The 7,610-nt window shown below is 41.2% G+C and overlaps 1 protein-coding gene across 1 annotated transcript in view; it reads right to left on the reverse strand.

Moving 5' to 3' along the window:
- SLC39A10 (solute carrier family 39 member 10) overlaps positions 1-6,722 on the reverse strand; it is a 45,259-nt gene extending 38,537 nt beyond the window's left edge. Inside the window, exon 1 of the mRNA XM_033111797.1 lies at positions 6,542-6,722. The gene's annotated coding sequence lies outside the window, so the exon portion shown is untranslated. The remainder of the gene's footprint in view (positions 1-6,541) is intronic.
- Between the last annotated feature and the right edge of the window lie 888 nt (positions 6,723-7,610).

Raw genomic sequence — 7,610 nt, forward strand, 5'->3', positions numbered from 1 at the left:
TTACACTTGTTATACACATCAAATGATTCACTTTATTTGAAAAAACTAGAATATCCTGGTTAAATGAAAATTTTAAAAAGTATGTTCCAAATATTTAAAAAGTTATGAAGTCAGTTGCAATTCTACACTAAAAAGGTCTACCGGAATAGTAAACATGATCTCATGGCTTCATAATATATGTATCATATACAACACACAGTACCTAATTGTTATCTATTATCTATGCAATATTATATATAATTATGAAATATTAACTACATTGTTTTTCTAACATTACATTGTTTCACTGCTTTGTTTTATAATGTAATACAAATATTATTCTATTATCTTAACAATGTATATAAATCAATCTTTCCATAGCCCCCTTCATCAAGACTATATAACAGCGCAAAGTATGTAAACAGAATAAAGTAGTAACTCACTTTCAGAAGAGGTGCGCTAAGTTATTATACCAAAAAATTTGTTCACAAGCCTGCAAATATGTGATCATGAATTGCTTTATAAGGGAAGTAGGAGGAGAGGAAAAAGGAGGAGGAAAAGGGAAGAGAAAGGGGACAGAGGCGGGGAGACGGCATAAAAACAAGTATGAAACATATTCTGCTCTGAGGGAGATACAAGGAAGGTACAATCACCTTTATTTAAATTAGTAAAGGTAAACTGTGAGAGATGCTGAAATAGTAGAAATAGTATGACAGTGTTAGGTGGTGGCTCAAAATTAAAGGCCATGGACTTCACATTCCAACTCAAACAAAATAAAGGTGTATGTATACCTCTTATAGAAGAAAAATGGAAAGGGGAAGAAGAGATGGAAAGCTTCTACACTATTAGGTGAAGAACACCTGAGAACTCACATTATTACCTACGAATTTATATTTGACTGAACGTTTTTCTACTAACGCATTTTACTCACATAGGTTCTAGGAAAATGTAACTATTTTAAATAACAGCGACATGTTAAATAATGATAGAATATTAAGAACTGGATTCAAGGATTGGCAGACTTAAAAGGATCAGACAGTTAACTGTTTTAGGTTTTAAGGGCAATATAGTCTTTATTGCAACTACTCAATTTTGCCTTTATGGCATAAAAGTAGCCATACACAATACATAAACGAATGAGGAGGCTGTGTTCCAATAGTATTTAATTTACAAAAGCAGTCTAATTTGGTCCATGGGACATAATTTGCTGACCCCTGACTTAATTTATATTTTTTCTTTTTAATTACCAATTCGGCAGACAACTGTAAAGTACACCACGATTGTAAAATTCAAAAAGTCACAGTATAGTGAATTCAGGAAAAAAGTTTAGAAAGAAGTGTGAGGACACAGCTGAAATGGTTTCTTCTTTTTACAGACATTTAAATAATAATAGAACAGTGGGGTGTATGGCTTTGTAATCTTGTTACTACAACTGAAAGCTAAATTTTAGATTTTCTACCTCCTATATAAATGAAAATCTAAAAACTACAGTGATCACTGGCAACTCTTAGATAATTACTAGAGGATTAAAAATAACTTTCATACATAGTTCGTATTAATTCTAATAACAATATTTCTGGTCCTATGAAAGTACATAATCTTATTATATTAATAGGATAAAGATACTTCCTACATCATTTTGATTCCTTTTCTAAAGCCCAAAAACCTCTTTTCTGAATAGGATGGATGGTCTCCCAAAAGTAGGGCACATATTAGCAAGGGTAAACATGGCTGTTAGAAATGTTACTGCAAGGACAAGTATTACCTGATACGGTACCTCCCTTTCTTTCAGCTGTAACATATAGAATAATATGAATCATTATAAAATACAATTAGGTAATTATAAAATCATCTACCACTGGCACAGTCGGATGGCTCAGTTGGTTAGAGCGCGAGCTCTGAACAACAGCGTTGCCGGTTCGATTCCCACATGTGCCAGTGAGCTACGCCCTCCACAACTAGATTGAAGACAAGGGGCTGCCGCTGAGCCCCCAGAGGGGCAACCATATGATTCAGTTGGTTACAGCACAGAGCTCTTAACAAGGTTGTTGGTTCAATTTCCACATGGGATGGTGGGCTGCGCCCCCTGCAATTAAAGATTGAAAATGGAGACTGAACTTGGAGCTGAGCTGCGCCCTCCACTAGACTGAAGGACAACTTGGAGCTGATGGGTCCTGGAGAAACACACTGTGCCCCAATATTCCCCAATAAATTTTATTTTTAAAAAAATGATCTACCACTCTTAGTAAATATAAACACTAAGATTTTAGATTTTATACTTACACTCATAAATACCACCCCATTCTAACTTTTAACATGAAAAATCTAGTATTAAAAAATCCAATCCTTTTATCTGTCAACCCAAAAAAACCCTCTTATGTTCTGATAAGAGAACAAAAAAATATAATTTGACATGCTGTTATTTATGTGATATAACAATAAATTGTGTTCTGTTTTAACATGTCTGAACATTAAGTGTAGTCTATTAAGCAGTTGGAAATAATTTCAATGCTACTATTATTTAAAACTTTATAATTGTAAAGTGCCTTCATACCTACTGAACACTTGAATACTGACTGTGGTAAATTTTTATTGAGAATACATTTGCTTACTTCTAAAAGTCACTGTATGGCCCACTCAGAGAACTTACGAACAAAAAATACTGAAAAGGAAAAAAGTAGTATGGAATATTGATAGCTGGTATAATTTGAAACCTTAGTTTACATAAGTGACTACAGGAGATCTTATGATTAAAGGTCCTAGAGACCATTTTTCAGAGACCATTTTTCAAAGACCACAGTTCAAAATGAACTTCTAGAAAAGCTCACCATACGATTTTAGCATTTTCAAATTTTATTTTCAGCGCAGTCAAGGCAATACAGTTATTATGGTACTAAACTGAGCCAGAAAGCAAATTTTTATATCACTCTTCAAGGCAAAGCCTAGATTAAGTTAATAAAATGCTGTTATTCATATACAAAGCTAACTTCAAAGACACATCTTTAGCATATACCCCCTCCCTGCTTTGAAAAATCCCACATATACTCTTGCAAGAAAACCTGGAGGTGACATCAATAATTATACTGTTATCTCCACCTAAAACTCACCCCCTATTTGGAAAACTGGGAGCTAAAAGCAATCAAAGTTAACAAATTCAAAATGTCTATGTCCTTCCTAATAGGAACACTAACCCTCTGGAGGAAATCCCAAGATAGACTAGGTATATAGCACTAAGGGATCTGATTGTAATTTAAGTAGACCTTGTTTTAGGTAAAGGTGAAGGTGAAGTTAAGCTCAAGAAAACTTCAAGGGGAACCAAACACTAGGGGGCAGCATCAAGCTGTTGGGACAGACTGGGCACTTTTCTAACTTGCAAACTTGCGGCTAAAGTTAGTATATTTTTGAGAATTTCACTTATAATGAAAGATGACTTCATAAAGTTATAAAACGTGTTATAAAGGAAAAAACTAGCCTTCTGTTTTGATTGCCTACACTTCTTTTCCTTTTTCTACTGTGTACTTTTCTTTTGCATCTGATTATCAGTTTAAAATGCTCGAGTGATACTGTAATGTCGTTTTAATATAAAACAAAGGAAACCCATGGCATTTCCATTCTTAAGATAGGTACTACATAGACAACGGCTCACATTTTTACCAAAGTACTTCTCTGGGTTAATGCTAGATTTAAGTTGTGTTTTAATTAACAATTTAAACTTAATTAAAGAGGTTGACAACCAAGCTTTGCACATTCACTGAATGTGTCATGAGCATTATGTGACAAAAAGCTGTGGACTATCTGCCCCTCAAGGAATTTAGTCTGACAGGGAAACAAGATGTATGTAATTATTAGAAAATGCAAGCGAGGCAGAAACAGTTCTAGTTTTTACGTATGAGTAAAACAGTAACAACAGGCAACTGTATCCTCTGCAAAAGCTCAGTAGAGACCATTAAACCTCATTCAGGGTGTAATCAAGTATTAGTATTAGGGGAAAAGACAAGACAGAAAGTAGTCCTTCAACCACTGAAGAACTGAAATATATATATAAAACAAATTAAATAATTAAATAGCTGTAGCCCTTTGGTTCATTATGTCATTTAATGGGTCACAGTAAACACGTGAAGTAGGTTTTTTTATTACTTCAAGTTCACAGATAAAAAGATAAAGCAACTTGCTCAAAGTAACCGAACTAGTTAACAATGGGTCAGTTTTGAACTCCAAAGCCTTCAATTCTTGCCAATACTGGGTGGTAAATGAGGGGAGGGGGGAATATAGAGTATCAACAAGGTAAATTATTTTTAATTAAAAGCAAATGATCATTCCTGTTTCATTTCCCTCCTATAATACCTATATTGTATATTCTCCATAAATCAGTTCTAAAAAACCCCTCCCCCTACAGTAGTACTTGCATATAAAACTTGAGGCCTCCTAAAAGTATTTCAAATTGAGTGCTTAAAAAAGGGGAAGAACTGTATTAGCTTTTAAGCTATCTGCTAGTGGAATATAAATTAACAGGAAACACAGGTACAGATTAGCATGCAACATATTATTGATGTCACCTCCTAAGACAGGTCTTCCCTAAACACTTTTTTTAAATAGCACCAGTCATTCTTGCATAGGGGGTCCTTATCCAGAACCTGTGTATAAAATTCAGGTTTGTGAATTTTGATAGGGAAGAAAGGCATATCTTACTTTTAATTTCTAAAATTTAGCTATTCCTTCAGTTATGAACATAGGCAAAAATCACATACAGTATCTGATACTTATCACCAGAAATCAAATCCTTTAAAGATCACAGTCCTTACTAGTCATAGACCTGCCACTACTGATATTTAATGCTTTACTAAAACATGGGTGACTTCATCATAAATATGTAATATTGATAATTATATTTCAATATAATTGGTTTCTGTTGTAATCCTATCTTTCATACACTTAAAAACATCATTCTGAGGTTCATCAAACAACAAAGTTTAAAAGTCCTCCAGTACATTGTTTTATTTTCTTCATACTACTACCACTGATTGATACTATGTATTTCCCTCTCTCCACCGGTATGATCAGCCAGATGATGTGGATTGTCTGGTATGGTCCCCGCAAGGCCTTGAACAAGTGAGACTCCTAAGATATTCAAACTTTGTAGAACAGAAAGTCCTAATAATGTAACAGTACGTGAGTCTTGACTTAAAGCTTGCAATTGCATTACCAAAATTAACTACATTCTAAATTCTCCAGCTTTTCCAGTATCTTATTTGCTTATTTGAGAATTTAGATAAGCATCTAAGCACACACATGAAACCTGTCACATGCTAGTTTTACTCCAAAATGACTCACTGCCACGGCAAAACAAGAGTACTGGAACAGCGTTAAGACATTAAACGAAAGTTAAAAAAAAAAAAAAAGAAAGAAAAAAAAAGAAAAACAACAGCAAAACCTACCATCTTAAAAAAAAAAAACATGTATGTGTTTTAGTGTCAGTCTTTACTTAAAACAGGGACTTGAGTGAACGACCCTTCGAACTGAGGGGCTGCGGCTCCTGCTGCGGCACTTCTTCCTCGTGCTCGGCCCATGTGGGCAGGCTCCCATGTGAACACTTCTCTACAGAAGCCACAGGAAGACCTTCAACGTCACTTGTCGCCCACGTCCGCGGAAGGCCCCTTTCTCAGCTGGAGCCCTCGGGGATCCCAAAGGAGAAGCATTAGGAGTTGAGCGGATCCCTAGTCTCGGGTGGGGGGGCCGTGAAGATTCCCCCACGTACTCCCCGAGCCGGGCCCCACAGCGCTGTCCGCCAAAGGGCTTTCAGGAACAAAGCCCGGGCTGCGGCGCCACCCTCCCTGCCCACCCGGCCTCCCCCACCGACCCCGCCCCACGGAGCCCTCAGCTCCAGGGACCACAGCGGGCTTAAACGTGAACTCCACGGCGCCCCGCCTCGGCTTTTCAGTTGCTCGGGGGAGAAAACAAGCCCCCACGAGGCCTCCCACGGTCCGAGCACAGGCACCACAGTCCGTTAGTCTCCCGGTGCCGGAACTGCGGTGCCCAGGCTCCATCCTGGGGTCCCCTCGCTCGACCCCACAAGAGACGGGAGGGGTGGTCCGGAGAAGAACCCGGGCCGCTCGACACCACCCCTCCCCAAACCCTTTCAAGTCCTGACTGCAGATCCTCCCACCCGGGGCTCCCAGGCAGCCCGCGCGCAGCCCCCTAACCGCCGCCGCCCGCCCAGCGGTCCCTCCCTCACTCCCCAGCCTCCACCACCAGCAAAGTCGGGCACTGGGTGCCGCACGCGGGCGGAGGCTGCGCGGCCGCCAGCCCCGCTGCAGCCCAGAGCGCCCACGAGGAGCCGCGGAGCCCCACGCGCAGCCCCACGCGCTTTGCTCCGGCTCGCCGCCGCCGCGGACTGCAGCAGCTGCGGGAAACCCAGCGCCCGGATCCCCGAGGGACGCAGCCGCGACTCCCAGGTTCCAGTCTCCCTTTCTACCCCCCGGCCGTCCCGGGACTCGCAGTATCCGCCGCGCATGGGGCCGGTTCTGGGGGAGGGAATGTAAACAAATCGGGGTTTTATAGTTACCTCACACTCGAGTGCCGTGTGCATCTCCTCTCCGCTCGGTACCAAACCCCGGCTGCACCAAATCGTGTATTCACCAAAGCTGGCTGCGCTAACTGCGTCGCGGAGGCCCGCGCGTCAGACACCACACTACGCTAGCGGCGTACAGGCCGACTCAGGTCCCTGCGCAGCCGCACCCCGTCCTCCTAATGGGTGCTACGCTCTGGGCGTACACGCACCACCCAGCCATTCACTTCGGATAACGTAACTTGCGTAGGGGAACGGCACCACTGGCGGATTCCACCCGGACAGTCAGAAAAAGAGGAAATTCGAGTCTACGCAAACTGCGGAGCTCCCTGGCTCCGCGCTAGTTTTGTTCCAAGAAAGAACGCCGCGGGGGAGTTGGGGCGGCTTCTAACGCATGCGTGGAGAGCCCTTCACCACTCGCCTTTTCTCCGGGCTTTGCACGTCGGTTGCTGAGGCCTGGTGGAAGCGGATGAGTAATGGAAACACTGAACACAATGCTGGGACCAAAAGGTTTCAGATTGATCAGTTAGGAGATTTATCTGTACACGAGTTAAAAATCTACGTTAATCTAGCTCATCTCCTTTTTAAAAGTACCCTTTCAGTCTCTTAGGGCAAAAAGGAGCTAATATTGAGTGCTAAGTGCGAGGTCCTTTGCATAGTTCTTCCCGCCCCGCCACCCCCAATTATTCTAAAGCGCACTTCCTGCGGGACTTCCAAGCTTAAAAGAAAAAAATGGGTCCAGAGCATGTCACTTAGAAAATTCTTGAGGCTATTGGTAACTTTTCAAGGTTTTCCACCACCTCCTACTGATTACCTCGCTATTTCTTAACACCCCACCAATGGCAAAAACTCCTAATCCAGCCAAGCAATTCCACAGACATCTGCCTACATCGTGCTCATTCTTGCTCCCATTCCTTTGCTCACACCATACCTGACACCCGAATTGTCTCCTCCCCTCTTCTTAAGCAATTCACAACCCATACTTTCTTAAAAGGTGGCTCTGGACACCTTCCATGTGCTCCATTACTCTGCTTCCTGTCACTTACTTAATTCTCCATGGTGAGGC

Source organism: Rhinolophus ferrumequinum, chromosome 8 (genome assembly GCF_004115265.2).
Source record: "Rhinolophus ferrumequinum isolate MPI-CBG mRhiFer1 chromosome 8, mRhiFer1_v1.p, whole genome shotgun sequence".
NCBI classification, from domain to species: Eukaryota; Metazoa; Chordata; class Mammalia; order Chiroptera; family Rhinolophidae; genus Rhinolophus; species Rhinolophus ferrumequinum.